The 26170-nt window shown below is 43.6% G+C and overlaps 1 protein-coding gene across 2 annotated transcripts in view; it reads right to left on the bottom strand.

Annotated features, from left to right (window-relative positions):
* HIPK3 (homeodomain interacting protein kinase 3) overlaps positions 1-26170 on the bottom strand; it is a 93266-nt gene that overhangs the window by 62077 nt on the left and 5019 nt on the right. The window contains exon 1 of one of the 2 annotated variants that reach the window (XM_052695642.1): positions 933-1050. The exons of the other annotated variant lie outside the window; for it this stretch is intronic. The gene's annotated coding sequence lies outside the window, so the exon portion shown is untranslated. Of the gene's footprint in view, positions 1-932; positions 1051-26170 lie in introns of those variants that run through there. 2 annotated transcript variants of the gene reach the window in all.

The raw sequence follows: 26170 nt of genomic DNA, 5'->3' as shown, positions 1-26170 counted from the left end.
GCTGCCACGCTTACAAGACAGCTCTTTCTTGTGTGAATTTTAAACTCGGCTTACAGAAGCCTCCCACAAGTCATTTTGTTAAGGAACTGTTACATCAGAAAGTAACTCGGAGCCCGAGCGCTAGCGCGTTGTTGTGAAGCCAGGGAGGGCACAAACTTTTCGCACACGACTTAACGGAAGGTAACGCAGAAGCCAAACCGCTGAAACGTGCGCCGCTATCGGCAGCGTGACAGCACGCAGCCGCGCCGCCGCCGGCGCTTCCCGCAGCCCCAGGGCACGGCGGCGCCGACAAGGCAAGGCTGCCCGCGGGAGGTGGGCGCAGGGCTGCGGGCTGCTGGGCGGCTTCGGCACCGCCGCACCGACACGGCACGAGGGGAGTCGGCGGCCGCGCCTCGAGCGGGGCACGGCGTACAGCGGTCAGCCTGGGCAAAAATGAGTTCTGTATAGGTAAACACACAGTGCTCGCGGTTGAGGGGTTCGCATTAAAAGACAAAAAAAATAAATAAATAATAAATAATAATTAAAAAAGCTCCAAATCGCATAATTTCTAACGGTGCTAAACACGCTGTGCTACGATTTCCAGCGTGCGGACCGGCCCCGCAGCACGGCTCCCCGCTTCCAGCCGCAGCCCGGCCCGCCCGGCAGCCCGCGGGAGGGGCGGCCCCGCGCTTGTTTACGGCAATCAGCGGCCAACGACGCGGCGCACAGGCCGGTAAATGGGCACGGCGGGCGCGGGGAGCCACCTCCCACCGCCAAGGAGCCGGGAAAGAAGAAACTTCGGGGCGAGGGCGGCGGAAAGCGGACCGCCGGGCTCCGAGCGGGCGGCGGTCAGCGCTCGTCAGCGCGCGGGCGGCGGTGCCGGGCCTCGCCCCGCTGCCCCCCGCGGGAAGAGGCAGCGCCCTTCCCCCCGCCCCGCTCCCCCCCCCGCTCACCTTCATAGATCGGGCCGCGCTGGCGTCCGAGCCGGAGCCGCCGCGCCGGGCGCGTCCGGGAGCGCCGCGGGGAAGCGCCGCGCTCAGCCGCTCAGCCCCGCCGCCCCGGCCGCCGCCCCGGCCGCTGCCATCTTGTCCTGGCGGCTGGGAGGGAAGAGCCCCGGCTCGGCCCGCTCGGCAGCCCGGGCCTCCGCCTCATCTTCCCGGGGAGGGACCCAGCCCGCCCCCGGCCGCCGCCTCCTCCGCCTCCGCCTCCCCTCGCCTCCGCCCCGCTCGCGGCGGCCTAGCGGCGCCCACCGCGACCCGTCGCCCCGCGGCGGCGGACGACGCCCCGCCGAGGGGACCCACGGCACGGGACGCGCCGGGCTCCGGCCCCGCTCCGCCGCGGCCCCGCGCCCAGCCCGTGGCGCCCCTCCCGCCGCCGAGCCCGCGCCTCCGCCGCGTCCGCAGCGCCCCCGCCCGGCCCTGGCGCGGCGGAGCCGCCCTGCCTGCGCGGAACCGCCCGCGGGACGAGCGGCTCGGCGGAGCCCCGCGGCTGTGCCGTGCCGTGCTGTCCCGTCCCGTCCCTCCCACCCGGTCCCGCTAGCTCCCGGCAGCGCGGAGCTCCCAGACGCTCCGGTGTCAGGGAACAGCCGCCCTCCAGACCCGCAGATTAGAAGGTGACAAGGCGAGGGCGACTACAAACCCCAAATTCGTGCGAGGACGAAGACGGTGCCCCGCTCGGCCCCGGGCTATCCGGGCGTACCGACCTTCGTTCTAGGCGCGGCGTGCCATCGAGGAGCGATCCCCGCGCGCTAGCGGCTGCCGTCAGACGGCGCGGCTGCCCTGAGCCCCGCGCTGAAGTTCGGCGCTCCTGGCTCGGCTCGTGCCGAAGCAGCGCGGTATGCGCCCCTAACGCCGCGCATCGCTGAAGCGGCAGTGGCTGCGGGTCCGGCCCACTCCCGCAAACGGCGTCCTTCACCCTAAACAGCCCTCAGCTGATGTGGGACGAAGGAAAAAGCGCTGCTCGTGAGAGGAGCCGCAGCCGGGCGCTTCCCACCTCCTGCTCGGAGCGGCCGGCAACTGCCGCCCTTGCACAGCCACGTGCGCCCGTGTCTTCCTCACTTTTAATTTAGGGGTGGGGAAAAAACAGGTGGGAGACGATGCCAGCAAATTATAGCTCTTAAGAGCTGCTCGTTGCATCTTTTTCTAATATTACACATTTTAATAACGCTTGTCTTCACAGCGCTCCTCAAACAATCAGCTTCCTGCACGATTGTTTGCATGTGCATTTCATTCACATGCCATCTATGTGCCTACGTTTTGAGAACCATCCCTGATTAGTTAAGTACACAAGCTCTAAAACAACTGAAGGAAGGAAAGCACTCGGCATCCACCAATTCTATCCCTAAGTGTATTTCATCCACAACAACGAAAGCTTATGGTCTACTGAAATAAGAAATGTAAATATACCCCTCCTTGGTTACTACTTTGTCTTGGCATACTTTGACAAGTGGCTTTTTAGGAAGTATTTCAAGCATTTCCCTTATTTTTGTCATGTGATAAACAGTAAGCACGCCCTTGCCCTGTTTCTCCAGGCTGTACTGGTGGGCACCCGAGGGGTTAATGCTGTGACACCTGTAAGCAAGGGTGTTCTGTTTCAGGCACTTGGCTAACCTGGCACAAGGAGGCCCCTGTCATTTACATTCATTGATAGAATTCAGCGCTGAAACACACACCTCCATGGGCTCTTTGTTCTGCCTCCTTTCCATGATGCTGCTCAGGGGAAGAGCAGTGAGGTCTTTGTGCCCTGAGCGGAAAGAAACAGCAGCCATGGAAGAAGATATTTCTAATGGATGTCAAAATATCATGCAGCAAAAGAAGCTGTGAGGACAAACCCAGGCCCGAAGCCCTTGGCAGCACATTTACCAGTGACACTGTGCTATTTTGGTTATCAAAATCCCAAATGTAGGCAGAGACAAAAAATGCTTTGGCTGGAACAATTTGTTTTACTCATTGAGCTGCTATAAGCTACATTGCCAAATACTTCTTATGTCCACTGCGAGTTGTTTATATCGGCTCGTGAGTTGTTTATATCTGCCAGACTCTGAACACTTGAACGAACCTGAGCATCAGAGTCCTGGATAGGGCAGCTCCATCTGAGCCGCTGAGGGAAGCAATACACAGAAGCCAGGCCTAGAGAAGGCAGGCCTCTGGGGCTGTGCTTCCATCCTTTGGGACCTCTCCAGCTGCTAACATAGGAGGGCGATGCCACGAACCAGTGATCTCCTCTCCATGCATCCAGATAGATTCTCCTGATGATCCCCCTCCAGCATTGAATCTCACTTAGCAGATGGAGCACACCCTGCAAAAAAGTAGGCAGCTTTCTTCAGCGAGTCAAACGAGCTTAGGAAGTTCAGCGAGTGTCAGAGCTGACACAAAGAGGAAGGCAGAGCTTTTCTCAGCGCAGCGCTTAGAGCTGCACAGACCTCAGTTTGGTTTTCCAGGTAGAAATGATGAAATCCAAAGAACTCAGAAGCGTGATGGTTGGAAATGTGCTGCTATGAGCACTGCAGGAGTGGTCACCCAAGCTGTAGCATGTTGACCATAACAAGGAGCAGGCAGGGAGGTTGGAACTAGATGATCTTTGAGGTCCCTTCCAACCCAAGCCATTCTGTGATTGTGTGAGTCACTGAAATTTAAGCCACGGGAAGCCTCTGATGCTCCCTGTGATGCAGCCCAGTGGAAGCAGGTGAGCAGGGTGAGTGCTGAGGATCTGCAAGCCATACTAAATGCGTACTGATGCCATTGACAGTCGGAGCACAGCTTCTGGCTTTAACTCAGAAAGGATAACATTTACTCATTCCAAAGCTGCTCTGCAACGCAATCAAAACACGGCAATTAGGATTCACACAGAGACCTCTTCAGAAATGCGCGCTTCATCCAAAGTAAAGCTCTAGTCCGTCCCTCATCTTTCACATCATCAGGGGAAAACTGTGAAACTACACTGTAAGAGTGACATGTACATATCAAGCAGCAAAAAGGCAGCTTAAGTGTCTTTAGTGGGTCATGTAAGAGATGACACATCGTGGCATATTTCTCAATTAGTAAGATTAACAAAAGTTAAATAGGTACCAAAATGCAATGCTTCCATTTTTCAGGTACCCGGTGAGGACAAATTGGATATTTTGTAATACCTGAATACTACACAACAAAACTATGGGAATTTGAAGATACAATTCTAAAGCAGCCAGTGAGAAATAACTGTAAGAGTTAGAATCACATTGATGGATTAAAAGCAACAGAAAATGCAGCTTTAACATTGCTGACTTTATCACCTAAATTTAACTCGAGCTGCAACAACTGGTTACCAAATAAGCAATAACAAAATATCGGACAAACGTATTTTTACTTAAACTACAAACACACTGAAACACTGTCTTCTATGACAGAGAAAAATAACTTGCTAAAATAATAAAAAAACAAACAACCAAACAAGCTTATTTCAAACTCAAATTCCTGTGATGCTATGTCAGCCTGTAAATCTTTTAATAGAAAATATTGTACTTTTTACTGCTACTTTTTACTGAGCATCATCTCTATGCTACCCCTGTGAATACTCACAGGGTGCCATCCACTAATATTACCAACCAGTTCATTCTTACAGTTGAGCAATGGCTTCTTTTTTTAGCTGCTGATACATTGCAAGACCAAGGGTTGCAGACAGATGAACACCACAAATGTTCTGGCTGACCTCACTTTCCAGAATGCATCATTCCTACCAACAAACATCATTAAACAGAAGCGGGCGGACAAACTACTGAATTTAAACAATCTTCTGTTACTCAATGAGTAGATGCTAATTAGTAGCCTAATGACTTCAGTAAAACCTGGATAGGATCACAGGGGATGCACTCTTAGCGCGTATTCCAAAGCATTTTGAAGGAAATGTCAGATCCACTGGCTCCAAGCAGGGGTCTGTGTGCTGTGGCAAAGAGGAGCACTCCTGCCTCCCCTGAGACCTCCCTCCTGTGTAACCATGCTGCTACAGGAGCGAACTTGGACTGGATTTCTCCACAGCTTCCAGCCCCTACGATTCTATGAAGCGCAGCTGGGCCGTGGCAGCGCTGAACTGCAGCCATGCTTGTGGCAGAGCTGCCTGGAGGGCAGCCCCAGCACCTCACCGTGGAAGCACATGCCTGCAAGGCCCTGTTACTCACCTGCCTGCAGCTCACAGCTTCCCTGAGAGGCAGCCCTACCAACACAGCGAGGGCTCCCAGCTGTGCAGCCTCCCACAAGAGTCTCACCCGTGTGTTTTCCTGCTTTTAAAAGCAGCTATATCTTAAAGTCTTCCTTATTTCCCCCCTCGAGATGTCATTAGAAGAATATTTTTAACTGACATTCTTCAAAAATTTAAATTACCACGCAAGAGACTCCAGTCTGGAATGAACAACAGAACAGACACGTTCTAATTACACGAGTTATGAAATAAGATCAAACCATTATAAGGAAAAAGCATTTCCTTGTTCAAAGAATGTGTTTTCATACGAATTTGCTTATTCACACATACAAGTATTCCAATTAATTTTTTTTTCAAGTATTACAAAACCAATCTGCACTTATTTTTTGTTATCTTCTGCATCCACGTTGCATTTTAGTTGCATTTGGGGTGAAGACAGTCAGGAAGTCAGTTTATTTTTCTGGCTTTATGACATTTTGATATAATTGGCACTGTGTTACTGGAACAAAGACTACCACCCTGCATACAGATGCACTGATGATTAACAGAAGACGAGGGAGCAGAAGTGGACAGGAAAATGGCAAATCCACACCTGTACATAAAGCCATGGTTACAGACATCATGTCGTGTCCCACACCACAGTGAATGGCGATGAGATGCAACAGGTGAGAAAATGAAGGAGCAGAGACTGCAGAGACCACTGCACTGAGATGACTGAGCTTTGCTACATCATGATGAGAATCCACCAAAAATACACACACAGATGCTACGTTATCCTCAGGCTTTTGCAACAAGCCCGCATCATCAGATCAGATGTTATTTGACAGAGACCGAAGCTCTCAAGTAAAGCAGAAAACTGGAACTGTTGTGAACACGTTGGGTTTTGCCAACATTACACTTGTGGCTTGGGACTGCAGTTCATGCACTTCTAATGCTTGCTGAACTTCAAGATCATTTTCAGATAAGTTGTTTTCTTATAGAAGCTGTGTCTCTCTAGAATAAGGTAATGTGCTGCCACCTGTTACATCTGTCAGGGATTGAAGAACTTTCATTTGCACATATTGTGCCATATTTAAAAATAAGAAAACGTACAGCTATTCTGGGCAACTATTATTCAATGCATAAATTAATTTACATTTTCCTGGTTCAATAACAAAAAGTACTTCTATACACTTATTTTTCTACATGCAGTTTACAAAGTAATGTGTAAAATAGAAAAAATACAGTTTGAACCAGCCAAACTTTTTCATTTCAGCTTTGTAAACGTTAAGCACTACTGTAGTAAATGCTCATGGTGCATGAAGCACAGGCATTTGTCATCTGAACAATCAGTCAGAAAGTGCTGACAGGACATCGTGTGAGGAAGCCTGTCACCTATCACTTGTGTTTCACCAAATAGCTAGAAGCAGCTCAAGGTGATAGCTAAACGGGCAAGTTTTAGGGCTCAGACTGAAATGCTAGATATTACAGCATAAAAAAGAGCAATGAGAGCACTACTCGCTCAGCAGGGATAGGTGTTTGAATGGAGTTGTTTTTGTTTTTGTTTTTACATACATGAATTCCTTGAACATATTTTAAGCTCTGTTTTTGTCTGGCTTTATGCACACCAATCTGCATCACGTGAAGAGAGATGACAGGGAAGGGAAGGAGGCCGAGGTGGCACGAAGCACAGTGCCAGCCATGGAAGCAGAGGGTGCAGGCGTCTGGGCAGTCCTGGGCACCCAGCTTCAGCAGTCAGCATGGGATCACACACAGCAATAAATCCTACCTGCAGCAACACACCAAAGGGAGCAAATCCTGCTAGCAGCTGCCTTTCGCTTTCCTCTGCACGCCTTGCATCTCCCATTACACCTCGTTTTGCCTTCTGGATCATCTGTCATAGAACATGGCTGTCATCACCCACAGCACCGCTGGCCATAACCACAACATCCTCAGGAAAGGACTGGGGGACCAGCAGCATGAGGGGCTGAAACTGCAACACCCCACTGAAGCTAATGGACAGCTGTAGACAACACAAGCACTGCTGGCCAAGCGAGCTCCTGATACAAACCCATTGTGGTCAGTAGAATTATTTCCAGGATGAGAAAGGCTCCAGGTTACTGGTTGTTGGAGAAAATCTGCACACATTTTATCCAGTTTGTTATGTTCTCAGCTATTAAGAGCAGGAAAGTTCCACTTTCATTGAAGCATCTCCTCATGCTTTGTGTATAGCTACTACGTAAAACGTCAATCAACATCACCATGCATAAATTAAATTACTAATTAATGAGTCACTATAAATGCATGGGATATCAGCATTAATTTTAATAGGTGTAAAAACAATAGTGCCAGTAGAGCAGCCCAAGTTACAGACCAGAATTTCAGGGTCAGAAGTCTCCTAATACACAAAACAAGAAGAGTTTCTTGGAAAATGCTAGCAAGCTTGCCATCGAAGTATTAAATGAGAGACAACAGATGGGTTCAGATAGGAAAAGGGTACATGAGGAAAAGGGAGCCAACGTTGGCCAGCACTACAGGCAGAGCCTACCAGCACACCAGCTGCCTCAGGAGCCCTTCCCTGAACAGCAGAGGGCTGCCACAAAAACATGGACGTTGGTTTTCTGTGGTCTGGCACCATGGCAGCTATGTACTGGGGAATTTAAAAGCAGCGTAAGCGTTCTGGTTTTAACCTATGCAACCATCGACCATCAAACACTCTTTACCATTTAAATGCATTCTTTCAACAGATGCAAATTCATCTGTTACACTAGAAACTAACTACTCTTTCACAGCAGGGCATGAGTCGCTCTCCATTCATATTTTATTAAACAGTTGTATCAATTACACGTGTGAAAGATTGCTCTAGTTGCTGATATGAGGCTTTTAAGCCAGAATAGCATTCCACTCAGCAGATGATAAGGGAAAGCACTAGTTGAGTTCAATAATTACTTCTTTAATTTTCTCATGTTTCAATTCCAAGCACAAAATATCATGTTAATTAAAAATACAATAGTTACCTGGTTCTTCAATGGTGTGTGTTAGCATCAGGCACTTAAAACTAATTTAATCACTGTCTGTAGCCTTTGCACTAAGTGGTGCTTAAAATAAGCTGGTTAACTCCTGTCCTTTAACTGATTTGGTTTGCACACCTAAGAAACAAAACTAAAAGCCACCAAAAACCCAACTCCTGGTTGTATTTCTGATAATGAGGACGGAGTATCAGGATTGCAGCAACCTGATCATTTATCCTGTTCCCATTTCATTTCAGTACCAGCCTATTTCAGCAGCAGCCTTCAGAATGCCTTCTGGACTAGCAGACTCACTGCTATCATGTCCAGCAGCGATTGCATTTATGTTATTTACAATTACTTTACATTGACTTTTGTACCTATCATCATCCTCACTAAGTGGCTGTAGAACCGAGCTTACTCATGAAAACATCTTTGGCGAAGCTCCTTTCTGTATATTACTACTCATTTAGTTTCTTCCCAGGTTTTAATTTTTACAGCTTGACATTTATTACACAACCAACAAAGTCGTGGGGCTTCAAAAGTGATTTATTTTTTGAGACCTCTTTCTAACCTTCTAATTCAAGCCTTAATTTTGAAACTATTTTAACATGAGAAAGTGAAATCTGCTTTTCACCCCATTCCAAAGTGAATGTTATCAGAGGATTGTTTTATCTAGTGTAGAAACCATATATTTTTACAACTAAAAGTAAGCTGTGACATGGAATATGCCCAGCGTTGCTTGCAAACTAGTTAACTTCAAGTCTACAGAAAGCTTCCAAATCCTTAATTTCACAAATAACAATGAGAAGCTTACTACTTTCTCCCAGAAACCTTAAAATAATTTGTTCTCTCTAATCCTCTGCTTACTTGCCTTGCATGGCTGGCGCTAACTGTACCCAGAAATGAGCTAGCTCATCCCCAGATAGACTTGCCTTAAACAGCCAAGAAAAAATCCTTCAAGACGTACCTAGACAGCCCCCAGCAGTGATGGAACAGAAGTACATTGGGAAAAAAGTGATTTACATGCCACTGTTTGATTATATTGCAACACACTGACATTATTTATTGTAAATGTCTATAAAAAGTCACTGTACTTTCATGAATCCTTCCAATTTAGTTGAATTGGTCTTTCTTAATGGAAAACCAAGTTTAATCAGTATTCCCCAGAAAAGAATGGTAAGTGCTGCAAAACATGCTGCACCTAATTTAGGTTTTAATCAAAATAAAAACTCTGCTAATATTTTATTCTGTATGGGAACCCTTCAGACAACCCCACCCCCAGCCCCGTGCAGGTACTGCAAATCATGTGCATGTGAACAAAACCATGCTGCCTCCCCTTCCATTGATGGGCTTTTCTCTATCACTGAACCTCCAGAAGATGAGTGTCTCACTCAGCCAGCTGCTCCAGCAGCTAACTGAAAACGCTCAGCACCAGGTTCTGACCAAGCAGTAGCTCAGCAAAGACACGCGCTGCCAACCGTGCATTCACCATGTAGCCCAGTTCCATCAGATGCTTCTTAGCAGGATGGGAGTGACACCCACCAGCAACAGCAGACCTGGGGAGCTGCACCAGCCATCATCTAGATTATCTTGTTCTTCCTAGCAACAAGCTGATGGTATTTTGCCAAAGCCATGGTCTTTTGAATGATTTTCAAATCATCTTCTCATGGCAAGAGAGATGCACAGCGACAGGTTTTTCCATCACGAACACAATTTCCTCTCACAATGTCATTTTGAAGAAGGGCCAGACCACACTCCCTGTGTCCACAGTCATTGTTGCTTTATGTCACTGACAGTCCAGCAGTAGGGCTGGACTGAAAAACAGCCAAGGAATCGAAGAGGAATGATGGAAAGTCATGCGATTTTTTCCCATTAGTAAGCTTTACTGTAAATTCACTTCACAATTCAGGGAAATAACAGAGCCCTGTAGCAGTCTGGCAGAACAAAACCTTAGGTATTATCAGCAAAATTTTGATTTTCACTGAACAAAAGGTATTACACTTCACAGCCCCTCAGTGCAGCCAGCACTTTAGAAATCCAGGACTGTTAAAAGTAATCATGTTTAATCATTTTTTATCCTGTATTAAAAACAGGTTATTCTCCTGGGCTGTGTGACTGTTATTCAGCACTCAGAGCACTCTGTCCTGCACACTCAAAAGTTAAGCCCCTTTTCTTTCTCTCCCTGTACCATAATTCTGATTTACTCTGGGATCTGGGTTTCTCCATGCCACTGCCATCACTGCCTCCCACAGAGGCATGTGGGGCAAAGGCTGTGCTCCAAGCACACTGCTGCTCAGTGCTAATTGATGGGCTTGTCAGGAGGGAGCAAATTAGAGTAGCTCTCATCCTTCACAGTAGCCAAATGAGCTCCTGCTTCAGTTTTAGGAATAATAAGGCTGTAAGGGTAGCATTTCCTCACCTTCATTCCCTGCTTTTCCGTTAGACCTAGTGTTCTGGCTTGTCTTTTCCTGCAGGTTTCAGAAACACCATAATACTCAATCAATTCCCTATCAGTGCTTGGTATTCTCAGAATTAAATTTCTACTATAATTAAGTTTTACTTTGCTTTGGCCTCAGAACACAGCAACTAGCCCTATTCATTCTTATAGCTCATGTTAGATGAATCACAGATGAAGACAAGTTTCCCAGGTCATTCAAGGTGAAAGAGAATTTCAGATTTAATGCCTTCTTACAGAACAAATGATACTACAGAAGAAATACTTGCAGTTAGTTATAAATAACCAATTGCACTGCAAAAGCAGTGGTAAAACTGTCAGACAGTGGTCTTTCAGACTTTATGCTGCACAGATCTTATTAAACACAAAGCCCTGCCTTGCAACATCTAAAACACTGCACACCTGTATGAAATCCCAGCACTGATGAAACTAACCACTACCCATTGAAAAGCCCAACTCCTTCCATCCCTTCTGGAATCTTTATTTCTGTTATTATCATCTTGCTGCACCATCTAGCTGCTCACCTAGAATGCCCAGTAGTGTCTGTGCCTTGAGGTGGGGGAGCCTTTGAACTTCTTGTCTTCTGCTTCCTCTCCTTTCCTACTCCTAAGGAGTATCATATTCTACAGTTAAAAAAAAAATATTAAAACCTCAGTTATTTTGTAGTGATATTAAAAAGCTCATTTTATGGAAATAAAACTCCCAGTTTCAGAGCATAATGAGAAAGAAGGACAATTAAAGTGTGGACAGAAATATCAACAACATATGCTTTCTATGAAAAGCATGCTGCAGGAATCATCTGATCTCCATGAATAAGCATTTACTCACCCCTGTTAGCAGATACATATGCCTACTTGCTCTGTAATTTACCATCGAAGGCCAAATAAGATGATGTAATTCATCATCTGCTGAACAAAACAGAAATTAACCACAAGCAAATTTTATTATTAAAAATAAGACTTTCCTTGAACTGATGCCAGGTGTTATTGTGCTTATTATCTGCAAGGCCATAAAGTTCATTCAATGGCTCTTCATTTTGACAAAAAAGGTAAAAGAACAGAAACTAGCACCATCAACTCCAACAGAAAGAAGTCATTATTAGGAGCAACCAGTGACAAATTCAAGTGTAGATCTAAGCAATGGCTAATCAAACCTAAGAGGATTTACCTGGTTAATCCTGTGTTGCACAGCTATCCAGATTGCTTTTCAGTCCAATCCATAATGTAACTACTCATTACTTACTCTAAGCTTTCTAGAAACAAGGGACATATCACGTAACAAGCTAAACAGCATCACCTATTTTTGAACTGGTTTAAATGCACTGCAAAAATAGTTCCAGAATCCCAAACTCTTTGGCATTAATTTCTTCCTCTGAAATCACAAATCAAATGGTAACTGTGAAAATTAGTTACTTGGACAGTGGCTTTTGCCTTTTAGAAGGGAACTGCCTCCAAAGAAAACTGTGGGGAAAAAAAAAAGAAAAAGAACCTTCTGTCTGCATACCTCATGTTTAGTTTTGAGTTCATCAAAGCAAACTCACGGGCTGACAAAAAGCATATTGTCAAAGAAACCCAAATGTTCCAGTTTAAAGGCTGCTCTAATTGATACATTTAAGCTATCTGACAAAGAAGCTTCAGAATGTGGCAGGTGTGTGTCATGTATAGTTTTACTGTCTAAGTAAAGCAAACATATGAACAGATTAAAAAAATAGATTAAGTGTTTTATAAGCTACTGCTAGCCTACACTAGCCAGCTGAAGGCTTTAAATAATTTAATCCCTTCAGCAACTGCCAGTCCCAACTGCACGCCTGAAACAAGGTCTGAATTCAGTTTGATACCCAACAGGTGCAGTCTAATACTGCTTCCCTAATTCAGCTACTGATCTACATTTATGCTTGCAGGGGACACCATATTCTTAAATTCACCATGGCATTAATTAAATTAGTCTAAGTGCTCTTGTTTTATCCCATCTTCTACTATCAAATTTACCTCAGACAGTACTCTGTTTCTCTGCCCTCCCTTCCAGAAATGCACTTCAAGCCAGATGGAAGATACAGTTCTTAAGCAGCTCTTAAAATAGGTTTTTCTTTGTATATAACCTACATAAACATATAAAACAGGCTGGGGAAACTAAACAACATGAAACATTGAAAACAGATACTAGAAGCTCAAATTTTAGTTATTTAGGAATGGCAAACAGAGCCTCTATAGGTGGATCATCATCTGCACTTGGTCATTTTGGATAACCCTGGCAATAGAAGTTGCCTAGGTACAAATAAGCTATTTCTCATCTCATATGCTTCTCACTGTTACTGACATTTTCTAGTGGCACAAGCTAACGTGTACAAAAGTCAAAACTTAGCAGCCAATAAAAGGCAAAGTGAAAAGGCAGAGCTATGAGGGCTGCCCCAAAAGTAATGTCTCCTCACCTTCCCTTCCGAAGCCAGGGGCAGTTTTAACAAACTGCAGGGAAACGGTGCCTCATATCCAAGTTCCCAGAGAAGTTTTAAGGATAACCTGCATTTTTTTTGCCATTGTAGGACAAGAGAAGAGGAACTTCCCACTGCCTTACTTGCTCCCTGACAATAGTGCTGGATGATGAGACAACTCAAGGCAGAATTTCCTTTCCCTTTGCGTGTTCATACTTGGGATGCACACCTGGAGTCTTCTCTCGCAAGCAATTAAGCATCATGTTTGGCACATGCAAATGAATAACATGATCTTTTAATGCAAATGTAATTCAAAAATGTTGCATGCTAACGTAGTGAGCCGCTGGAGTAGCAGAGCCAGCTCAGACAGCAGATCATAAATTCAATGTCATTCATTCAGTCAATCCTGTAACATGCCATGAAGGCTTATGAAAATGAAAACAGATTAAATGAATACTAAACCAAGATGTTTCCTAAATCCCAAGATGCTCAAGATATTAATAGCTAGCTAAAATTGCAAAGATTCCCATCCATAAAAAAATATCTAATTACAACAACAAACTGAACTTTGGTCTAACAGCACAGATCTGTATTTCCAATAATTCTATCAGCACATGAACAAACTATACTCTTAAGTGCATTGCAAATGCCTTTGAAACCAGATAAAGCATTATTATTTCCACTTTCATACCTAACAGTCAAAATAACTTTTAACTATTAAGCAACAGTTATTCTTTTGAGCATAGAGAGGTGTACTCAGATCTAAATACATGTCTTTTCCTGGAATTGGAAATTGAGCTCAAAACCAACTACTCCTGGATTGTGATTTTCCAAAGAAGGAAGAGTCAAGAGGGTACAAAGGACAACAAAAAATACAGATCGTGAGAAGGCTCAGTCAGTGATATTAGGATTTATTAACAAAACCTAGAGTTAAAAATAAAAAAAAAAAACAAAGAAAGAATCCAGAAATCCTTGCATATGTATCTCCTAAAATATTTTAAGTTATTTGGTATCATTTTAGCCCCATAAAAATGTATTTACATTTAAAATTCTTGATCACATGAATAATCACTGCATAGGAATTCCCAGTGTAATCTTTTGGGGGCAATAATTTGGGGAACCATAAGTTGTCAAGTACTTAATGCACAGATGCCAATTTATGCTTCCAAGCATGGCACCACAGTGGTAAAATAATATATTACCTCCCAGAGTTCTGGGGGGAAAAAGTACTTCTACGAAAATGCTCCTCTGCAGAGATACTCAGTATGAGAAGGTATGTGAGAGCTGCCACGATACAGAAAGTAAAACAGCCAGCCAGCCACAAAATCTCACAATAATAAATAATGGGCTAGTTTAAATTCCAAGTCTTGTGTATCGTTAAGTTCACTTCTTTGCTCTCTTTCCTCAAGCTTAAAAAGAAAACTGAACTTATCATGCATTTTTCAAAGCCAGATATAGAAAAAAACACCAACTGCTGTGAAACTTGGAAGAGAACCTCAAGTCCTGCCTGCTACCTTTCATCAGAAGGCACTGCAGCCTTCCCCTTCCACACCGGGCAGAAGATTGAAATGAGACAGAAGATTTTCCTTGGCCCTCCTGCCCATCTGCTTTCTGGCAATGCTTGTCTTGAGGCATACCTAGCAGGAGAAATCATTGCTCTTTCCCAGTTGCTGTGAGCAATGGGTACACAATGGTCGCTCTACCACAAACGTATTTGCAGTCTGCTTCTCATAAGAGCAGCATTTTCAGTCCGTTTTTCTCTCCCTGTTTTTCCCTGCTATTTCTGTTTTACTTTGCTGTAGATTTGTCTCCAAAAGAATACTGACACAGGACAGAAAACAATATTACTTGCTAGAGGCAGACACGATCCCAACAGATACAGCATAAATTTTCCACAGAGTTCTGCCACTGTGCAAAACCAATGACTTGCAATGTTTCTGCTATTCCTAGGAAAACTCAGAAAGGCTGACAAACTACCATGATACAGTGGTGTGGACATTTGTCCACACTGGTTCCCATACACGTTGCTTTGCTACACAACAAAACATAAATATTCTTTTATTGAATTAGGATTATTTCATGAAAGCCACTGACTTAACTAATCCACAATTGTTTACTGGAAATAAAGTACTTTGCCCTACATCAACAACAACTGGTCTGTGTTTAGTCTTGGAAGAAAACACTGCCTGAGAAGAGTCAGAACAATAAGATTATACTGGTGGCAATGCCCAGCCACTGTTACACTCCTTTGGAACCATTAGTCAGCATTTTGGACTGCACAAATTTCTAAGGGAACAGACATGACTTCTCCAGAGATCCCTGATTTCATGACAAATACTCTACCACAAACTAAAGGGTGGCTCTAAAATGACAAATAATAACACTGTTTGCTTTTGTACAGCATTTTCTAAGCCTGTAAACAATTTTGCAAATACACACCCGTGACTTGAGAAGACAGAATTTGTCAGTGTGGAGAAATCCAGCCCTGTCCTACTTGCATCAATGTGAGCGTGACTGCTAAGTCCTCTGAAGTCACTGGTGAAGTCCCAAGTGTCCACTACACCCCTGTAAAAAGAGCACTTACTATACAGGATAATTATGAGCCTTGTTTTAGGGACACGGGAAATAAGACCAGTAAGTCACCATCTGTTCTCTTTGGTTTCTCATCCTACACTCAGTCACCTCAGTACATCTTCCTGTAGGGAAATAAATGATAGGACATGTATTTGTCACATACAGCTTGCTTCTTTGTTCCCTCCAGAGGAGGAAAAGGGAATGTTAATACCTTTTGAGCTTGGAAAAGAAAGTGGTTAGTGGTTTCATTACTGTAAGAACTAATTTCAAAGGCAAACAGCAGCCCCCTGTTGTCAAGCAACTGTAAGCAATACATAGTAAGTGATACATGGAACCTAAGTAGTGGTCTGTACCCAGAATTGCATCTGCAACGAAAAGTATTACACTGAAGATCAACCTAGGCCCTATGACTCTGTGCATTAGCACGGCCCTGTAGCCTGCTACTACCATATGCAGAATGCTCTGGGTATGCATTTGCTCATCACTGACGGCACGAGCTAACCCTCCCCCCAAAAAAAGCCTTACAAAATCCCTCCCTGCAGCACCAACTCACCTGATAAGTTACTACATACTTAATTTTCAGTGGCTGACTCCTTTGTGTCAATGTGTGATCACTGCATCTTTTCTCACTCAGTGGCTGTGGCTCTGGGGAGCATCCTGCTCACAGACCAGCCAAGCCCACCCTCTCTGCAGCAAGCAGCAAAATCCTGCTAAAAGCCAAGCACGGACAGAAGATGATTTCAGAAGAAGGCAGCCGTGGTCACGTGCAAAATGAGGCACAAGAAGGAAATCTTCAAAAATTTGCCATTTCATAGAAGCGTGCATCTCAGTTGTGCAATTTCATAGATATCTAGTGCTTAAAACTTCTGTTTTTCCCTCTTTCCCCACCATGATTTTCCACAGAAGCTTTCTCATTTTCACTCCACAGAATTCGTATCCAATTCTTTTTCAAGTTGTGAGTGTAGGATTTTAATCATCCTCTGCTTTGGGGCATTAAAAGATTCTGAATCATCCCACCTTCTGGGAGATTAGTAAATACAGCAATTGCTAACAAAAATTCTACTGAATTCCCATTAACCACGTTAATTATTCAATTTAAAAATATGCTGGAGTCATCAGCAGGACATTTCCATCTAATGGTTGAACACAGGGAAAAGTCTTTCAAAATTGCTCTAAAGCAATTATTTTAAAATTTGTTTTTCAGAGCTAATCTTTCTCCTGTCCCCACATCCTGCTACAATAAAACCTGTTCAGGGAAGCCCAGGGAGATAACAGCCCAGGAAGAGATGGCTCAGTAGTTACAGAGGCTTGCCTTGGACACCACAGCTAAGATGAAGCCCTCATCTATACCCATGTTTTCCTTCCTTTCCACTGTTTTGAGCAGAATACATTTTGTTTCTGCCTTTTTAGACGCAGTGAAGTCACCAGATGTTATTAAACACGCAGTTAGGATCAGGAATAAACTCTTTATTTTAACCAAGCCAAGGACCTTCAGGAATTCAGAGTATTTAGAGCAAGTTTCTCTTTCTAGCCCTTCTGCGCCTCAGCATTTAGTTTCTTCCCATTTTTGAACCCTCCCTTTGCAATCAGAGCACCTACCCATATGTTGGCTTACCATCTGACTGTGGTTTCAGTTGAGTTCACTAAGCCAATGAGAAGATCCAGCGGCTGGTGGAACACTAGAGTGCCAAGGAGCCCTTCCTTACAGGTGATACAGACACAGGCAATTCACCCACTGCAATGCAATTCTGTCTTACGGACACGGTTTAGAGGGGATGGCGATGACAGGTTGATGGCTGGACTAGATGATCTTAGTGGTCTTTTCCAACTTTAGTGCTTCTGTGATTCTTCACAAGTCTTTCTTTAAGCTGGCCTTAAACTCATAAATGCCCTTACACTTCATCGCCACAACAAATGAACCTACTCTGAAACACCTCCAAATCCTACTACCAAAAGCCTGAATGCACTTCAAAGGAACCTTTCATTTCTGGCATCCGTTTGTGGCACCTGAGGAACATAACGTGGAGAGTGTTAGGCAACAAACAGTGGTTTGCCAAAGCAATTTTGAAGTGAGCTACCTCAAGAAATACCTCTACGTGGAGATCTCACATCACCTGTCTGAGGCTGTCGTTCTCCAAATATTTAGTCACTGTAAACAAAGGCGCTCCGGAACCTTTCTGCTCCAGATCCGAGCAGAAAATACACCAGGTGTAGCCTGTACAGGCAACGACTTACAAAGCTGCACTGCCTTCTGCAGCTCCTGCAAGATTTTCAGGAAGACTTTCAAATGCAAGGCACCCTTCAACAACATTTACACATGCCCTGCTTTAAGGAAGGAAAAACAGATAACAGATGCATATACAGGAAGCCTGTGACTACAGCGTGCAGTGTGATTCCAGTTGCACCAGCAAGAGAAACATACAAAATGGACACTAAGGGACAGCAGATAAATGGTAGTCAGCTGCACATGATGCAAACAAAATGGGTCAGGGATTAGCACTAATGAGGCCTGTACTACATATTTATATACTTGAGTATACTTTATATACTCAAAATATAAAGGGAGAACACGCAAGCTTCAGACTTTCTATTTTCAGGTGCATTAGCATCTGCTGCACAGACACTAAAAGTTGTGAAGGTTAGACTAACAGCTCTATGCTACTTATGACTTAATATGAAAGAACTGCGCCTGCTGCCTATCTCTGAAGACTCTCTTCCATTTGCTGCTAAGTGAAAAAGTTTATGCTTCCTATTTCTAGCCAAATGTGCATGCTCTTACTTCATTAACACTGCTTCAACCCTCACAACTGCATTTGTTCAGAACAACACACCCTACCTTTCATTGGGTTGCACACAAAATGGATAAATTATTTTTGCCAGCCTGACTTGGCAATGCTTCTCCTCAGTCTTCATCATCAGATGTTCCAGGTGAGGAGACATAAGGCCACTCACCCACCCACCAGCATCTCACCAGCTTACAGTATTGCCCTCTGCTCCACTATCCAAAGCAAATAGATACAAAGGACACAAAAGTAAAGTGCAAACATTTTTTAAAAAGCTTAAGGACTTTACACATAATTTTCTGCCCCATTTTCTTTTCTCAGCCGCTGAGGAGCTTTAACTAAAACCAACTAAGAGCCATTCTCAGTCCATCACCCCTGTGTGTGTAGATGCCTGACGCACCCCAGTGACACGTTTTTACAGGAGCAGCACAGTAGTGCATGCACTGTCACAGTAACAACTGCTACACCGGGAAACTTGAGGTAATTAGGGCACTACTTAATGAGTGCCATGGCATGTAGCCTGTAGTCCTAAAGCTGCTTTAGCAGTGGCTAGGATGTGGCTGTTTACTTGTTACCTTGACATTTACAAGAAGAACACGAAGCAAACTGTAAGCCATGACACACGTGCAAATCCCAGCGCTGAGGGAGCAACGTGACCCACTTACTGGCACAAGTTACACCACAAAAACGACCGGAGTACGTGCACTGGGTTTGGGGTTTCCTCCATAACATCATCTACATTTCCTTTCTTACCCTGTTTGAGCTGCAATTATTAAATCAAGCATTCTGTATGAAAGAAGAAACACGGAGAACAAAACAGAAGCCAAAAAAACCCACAATGAGCCGTTCAGAAGAATAGGGAAGATCTTGTACGGAAAACGTCCCACATCAGAAACTACCAGACCTGCAAAGTTTTTCAGCTCCCAGACCATATTCCAGATTCTACAGCTGAACTGCCAAAGGAGCAAAGAAGAACTGGTGATTTGCAAGAGTACCATCAGCAGCACAAGAAGATAGCAATGAGAAAAGCGGGGCAGATGCTTCACCAGAGATGGATGTGTCAGGATTCTCAGGAGCTGGTAGGGAAAGTTTAAAAACTAAGTAAAAGCACAAGCTAATACACCTTTCGCTGCTTTTACCTTTTTGCTTTGTAATTGGAACCTTGTTTATAAGACCTGTTTATTTCTCCTTCAAGTCAAACAGCCCAGACATGCCACACCAGTCTGGACTGCCTGCTCTTTTTTCTTTCTGGCCTGGAAGTGTGCTGAGGGTGGAGGTCAGAGAGCTAACTCAATTTTAATTTTACAATTTTTTCCAAAGAGAATGCCAGACAGCCAATTCTCAAACAGATTTGAAGGGCCAAGTGATAGGGACAAGATGATGCTGTTCTCACAGTGAAGGGAAAAACACCACAGTCTGTAAGGCCTGGTAGATCTGATGTGCAGAGAAGTGATGCACTCAGAGCAAGTCGGTTATTGTGAACATGCACTAACATAATTTGCAACCCAACCTCTGAAAACTGTGACAGATTCTTAAAAGAAGTAGTAAAATCTCCCTGAGTTTTACTACTAACCTCTCTAGGATGAGAATTTCATCCAAACACAAGGACAGCCCAAAAAGAAACAAGGATTCTTCACTCAATATGAGATATCCACATAGGAAGCACAAATTCTCCAGATGGCAGCTCTGGACTTATCCCCCCTTAGTAATGGCTATGCCAGCTATAGCTGTTTATTGTATTTTTCTAATTACATTCCCATTTTAAGAAGCGTTCATTACTCTGTAATTATGGTGGATTTGACTGTAAATTTCAGTCATGGTTCAAACGTGTTTACAGCTTGAAAGAGGATGGATAAGCAGTTCCTTCCTCACGAGGAGACAGGCTTTGACATATTGAAGATTACAGCTTTGTAACTTACAGCTTCCATTTATAAAATTGGATAAAGAGGAACCAGAGAAGAGCTATTACTCTTTCCTATAGTAGTAACTTTGCAAACTGGTGATCCTTTCTTCTTGAGCACTTACTGCTTCAGCCCATGGCAGATTTCATTCTTATGCACGGTGAATTACACAGAGTATAAGCACTATTTCTGACAATTTCTTTTCAGTATGTACCTCCCTGTCCCTTTTTGTTGTTATTGCTTTTGAACGGGAACAAACCACACCGGTCTCTAAAGAGAACAACTCACAAGGCCAGCAAGTGAGTTCTCTTCATCTCCAGGAAGAAAGTTGGGCAACTCCTATGAAGAGCACTCTACAGTCATTCACTCCTCTAAAGGATATTCTACAGCAATCCACAAGTATTGACCATAGAAAGGTAACACAAACCTTTATCTGAGTTTTATCACTTTGCGAGTACTTGAAGCACTGCCTCATCATTTTCATAATATAACTTCATTTTGAACATCTAATTGGAGAACTTATTTATCCACAATCTTTTGGAAAGAAAGTAATTATAAATTCACATAATCATTTCTGAATTTGGAAAAACATTATTCCTAGAGCAAATGGTAAAATATTTTCTCTCAAATTTGCATTCCATTCTTCATTTTAACAATACTGGAATTTCTCAGCCACTTCTTGTTCTCTGTCACTCAGATTTTCCTGAACTAGGCAGCAGTGCTACCAGAGAGCTCCGTCAGATCTGAGACAACACGCTGTCACCTCAGATGCATGTAACTCATGTCCTACATTTGGTAACAGTATGATTTTCTGGAACCCTACATCAATAACTGGGCTGTGAGAAGAATGTACACACACGCTCTGAGCACACAGGAGAAAATCTAGCACAAAAAGTCCCTAACACCTATCTGAACTAAGAAGTATTTTTAATGTCATTAAATAAAGAGATTAAAAAAAGATCTCTAGATGCAGGACTGATCTTGCCTTTTCATCTAACTACATTATACCCATGTTTTATAAACGTCTTCTTCCTGTATTTGTTTGTTGTTTTTTTTTTTTTTTTAAATGTTCCCTTTATGTGCTACATTGCAACCATTCTGAGTTAGATACAAAATGAATGAAATACATCAGAAAAGAGACAGTGTAGGTAACTTCGATTTTACATGGGTGGCTACAGAGACTCTTCAAAAAGCTGTATGGATATTTTAAACGTATTTAACTCCTTACTCATTTACTCACTGGCTCTCAGAGAGCAGTGCTCCTACTTGACCATTCATGACATGATTACAGTAAGTTAACAGGAGAGGAAGAAAACCATTTTTAAGAGCTCCTGACCCACAGTTTTCTTCTGAAGACTTGAAGAGATGAGCAAAGGTGTTTTCAAAATTTACCAGTGATTGTAAAGGGGCACTTCTGACTGTATTGAAAACAGTGACCTTTTTCCTCATTACCTCTTGGTATTAATTTACATTTCTCATGGAGTTCCCGCTTTTCTGGTGCATTCAGCAGCGCTTTTTCCTACAAACCTGAATGTGTTTAGAGAAGAAAAGATGGGCAATGATTTGGCAGATAGTGTTGGCAGTTCTTAATGCTGGTAACTAGTTCAAAGAGCTGGCTGCTGCAAGAAAAATGTGGAAGAGATCAATAATTCATAACCCTATGAATTTTCAAACCAAACCTGAAAAGGAGAATAGCAAAAGGAAGGAATGGGGCTTATTATGAAGAACGGCCAGTAATTGTAATCTAGGTGTATTATAAAAGTGAGTCATACAGGAAAGGAAGAAACAAAAAGCCAAGGATAAAAATACAGCTGAAAAATACCCCAATATGTTGAACTAGGCTACATACCCAGAGCCTTTAGAGCAAGCCTTTTAACTACTCTACCACAACCAGCCAAACCTGCTGTCTTTCAGCTTCTCCACATACGATCACATCCTTTGAAGAGCAAATAAGTTACCAGGCACTATTACGTGTGCCATCCTTCCGCTATCACATACGCACAGTCAGCACCTATCTACTCCCTAAATATTTGTCTTCGTTACGTGAACCATAAAGAAAGCTGTCCCATGCTTTTCAACAGGGCTAATATATTCTTCCATGATACCACATCGTTGTTGACCATCTCTGCGCTGTTGCCATGCCCTCAATCTCACCAGCATGCAGACAGAGCTGCCTCACTCTGCTTCTGAGAGAAACAGAACCAAAGTATCCCAAGTTATTTCTAACTTGCACCTGAAAGGAACCAGAAAAGAATCAAAAGAATAAAAGAATAGCTTCTCTGTTTACTGGGGGGATCATGAGATAAAGGAGGCCCTTTTGAAATTAATTTCTCTTCAATAATCAAGACAGGAGTAGGTCTTTTTGTGACATACAACTGAATTCTGTTCCACCTAATTACTAGGATGTTGCTTTTTAAGCATGCAGTGCTTCTGCGTGGGAGTTTCAGAAGCTGTTTTAGAGCTGAAGTACAAAGAATCTGCAGCAGCTTCACGGGACTTTGTGACACAGACCTGTGGACCAAACTGTTTCTGTCCCAATAGACCAGAGATTCCTACACAGGGTACATGAACACTCTGCAATGTGAGCACATACTGTAACAAGCACATTTAGATGGAAGTATGTTTACCCCACAGCAAGTGAGAGAGTCCCCTGGTACCGTTAGCATCCAAATAATAGCTCAAAGGCTCACTGCTATCATTCTGTAACAAAGATGCCTAAATTGCTGCAGAACTGTAGGCAGAGCGCTTGGAACTGGAAAAACTACAGTTGTTGCAATGAGCAGTTGGGTTTTCAAGCCCGTTAGAACTGATGATATTCCCAACCCCGCCATGATCTCCTGGAATGGGATGCATACACCCTTCCATGCTCTTAATTTTGAACAAAATACTGTTAAAGGATTTGGGGTTCAACCACTTCAGGTTTGGCTTGCACCAAGATTTCATGCAGGAACGGATGTGCGCTTCTGATACACAACTGCTACTGTTCTGTCACTTCAAGGAACAGAACCAGACCAAACTACTGCAAGTGCAGTAATGCAATGGTGAACAGTGAGAAACAAAGGCAGAACATTCCTGGTCAGGGAGCAAACAAATAATAAAAAGCCACGATGCACTTGAATTTGTGTTAAACACAGGATCGTCACATTTTGGGTAAGAATACACGACACAGAGCACTTCATGGTCTGTCTGGCAGTTGAGCAGTGGGGGTTGTAACTGCTTCACTCAAAGCCACAGCAACTCTCCAGAAGTAATTGATAACACGTACCAGAATCAGGGAGAAATCTTCCCCCCAGGAATTGTCCTCAGACAGTCTCTGGAAAATTACTGCTTGGAACAAGAGCAGCAAATATGTAAATATGACTTCTCTTGGACATTTCTTTTTCCACCCCATTGCCCTCAGTACACTAATAAAAAGAAATGACTTTTCCTGGAGTGTACACTCACCCATTCATTACTTTAAAACTGTCCACATAATGTAAAGGGAAAAAAAGAAAAATGCACAAATGTAACATGAAATGAACTGTAATGAAAGATTTGTTCCGAGTACAATCAATATCTAATTACAGCAGCAGAGAAGAGGCAGCACTTCTCATGCTGTTGACCAGAAGGATATTTTGCCTATACTTCTGTCGAGACATTTCCTTTAACTAAGATTTCATGTCACGTTAATTTAGAAAGAAAAAAATTACAAAACAAATTCTCTTTTACCACGTGGTGGCTGAGCTGCAGTGTTGCTATGAGGTTCAAAAGCAGCAACTTCACTGCTAACTGCAAGGTTAGCCAATGAAGCAAATTGAAAAGCAATTCCTTCCCTTTGTGTACCTATTAATCTGCTAAAAAACAGTGCATATCTAGCAGCTGAAATCACTTGTTCTACCAGAGAACACAGCTCTGCTAACAGGAAGCTCGATTTCTAACAAGAAGAACCCTGGCACCGCCAGCTTACATTAAGTGCAAATTGAACTGTCTGCTTATGTGATCTAATCACCATGGTACCCAAATGCTTTATGGATAACTATAAAAACATAAGCCTTAATTCTAAGAGCATGTGATCTGCCAAGGTAAATTTACACAGGGATGAGCTCAAAGAGAGCTGTAATTCCAAGTGCAGCATGCAGGTCTGAACCCAGGCTGGGTAAGATCACAGTATGAGGGAATTTGCACACAAGTCAGAAAGGTTTGTTATTTCTTCAAAATAACCTTTGATAATCATGAACTCTGATGGCAGCTGCATTAAGAGATGTGTCTTAAGGCAGGTACAACAGTCCAAGCAGGTTTGGAAGATGGACTGAGGCAAGGAATGTTTTGTGGATCAAGTTGTCCAGCCTACAAACTAAGTGTGGAGAGAGGCAATGACTGCTAGGCCAGCACCTGGGGGTACTGTAATTAAGATTTGTTAATCAAGCCTGCCTAAAACGAAGAAATTCAAATAACACAAGAATTTGATTTTTCCTACATTTCTTCTATGTTTCTGAGGGATTATGATAAACTTGGTTCACAAAAATCAATTTCCATTTTGTAATACGAGAAAACAAACTTAGAAGAAAGATTGATTGATTCTTCATGCAAACCCCGGCTTCCTGGAGCTGAGCTTTCAAGTAAAACATCAAACAGTACGGTCGCATAGCAACCTCCCTGCCCTGAGTACAGGAGGACCGGTTGGCCAGTTCCACCTTTCCTGTTTCTCCAGGCTGCACAAACACAGCACTTGACTAAGGTAGAATTTATGTCAGCAGGGCGAGCTTCTTGCCTGCAGATGATTTGTACTTCAGCCAATGAGGGCTCTAACCAAAACAGCCTGAGATGGAAACCTGTGACGTCCTGTGCTTATGAATTCAAACATCATTGAGTTGTTTGAGTTGGAAGAGGCCCTAAAAGGCCACCTAGCCCAACTCTCTGCAGTGAACAGGGACACCCACAGCTCCATCAGGTGCTCAGAGCCCCGTCCAGCCTGACTCTGAATGAACGTCTCCAAGGACGAGGCATCCACCACCTGTCTGGGCAACCTGCACCAGCCTCACCAACCTTACTGTAAAAATCTTCTTCCTTACATCCAGTCTAAATCTCCCCTCTTTTATTTTGAAATTACTTTCCCTTGTCCTATCACAAGAGACCAGGGTAAAGAGTCTATCCCCTTCCTTTTTCCAGCCCCCCTTTAGCTACTGAAAGGCTGCACTCAGGTCTCCCCAGAGCCTTCTCTTCTCTGGGCTGAACAGCCCCATTTATGACAACTAATAGCATATAATGTCTTATTTAATAAAAAAAAAAAGCATATAGTGTCTTAAAAATATACTTTTACACCCTCATCTTATTACAACTGGGTTACTCAACTAAGAAGAACATGTCTAAGTGCAAGTAACACAATGCCCAGACAGTCAATTCTTAGTTGCATTTAATCACTACCATCTTCAAGGCACTCCAGCATTATTTCTGGTGATCACAATTAACAACAAGCTTAGTCTCACTGATCTTATATCAGAAATAATTATTGCAGTCCACACTGTGTGTTTAAAAGGCTTTGCAACCATCATAAACATGCACCAGAAAACAACTGAGGCTGGATGTAGATGAAAGCACACGACACCAATTGCAGATGAGAATGTTCTGTCCCACCTCACTTTGTTCTCGTTATTTGCTGGATGACAACCACTATACAAAATACCGGGAAGTTCCCTCTTTGATTTATAATCATTCTTTGATATATTTTCCTTCCATATTTCCGCTATTCTCTACAATAAGACAAATCTGATACCCCTTAAATGGAGCCGAGAGCAGCGCGGCGCTCTGCTGCCACCTAGCGGCCCGGTGCGGGAACACGGCAGCGCCCGGCTCCCAGCGCCACAGCGCGCAGCCCAGCCGCTTCACTCAGTGCTGTTCTCCACTTGTAG

Source organism: Tympanuchus pallidicinctus, unplaced genomic scaffold, assembly GCF_026119805.1.
Source record: "Tympanuchus pallidicinctus isolate F22 unplaced genomic scaffold, pur_lepc_1.0 scaffold3, whole genome shotgun sequence".
NCBI classification, from domain to species: domain Eukaryota; kingdom Metazoa; phylum Chordata; class Aves; order Galliformes; family Phasianidae; genus Tympanuchus; species Tympanuchus pallidicinctus.
Note: the sequence above shows the minus strand (reverse complement) of the source record. Positions and strands in the feature narration are given on the sequence as shown.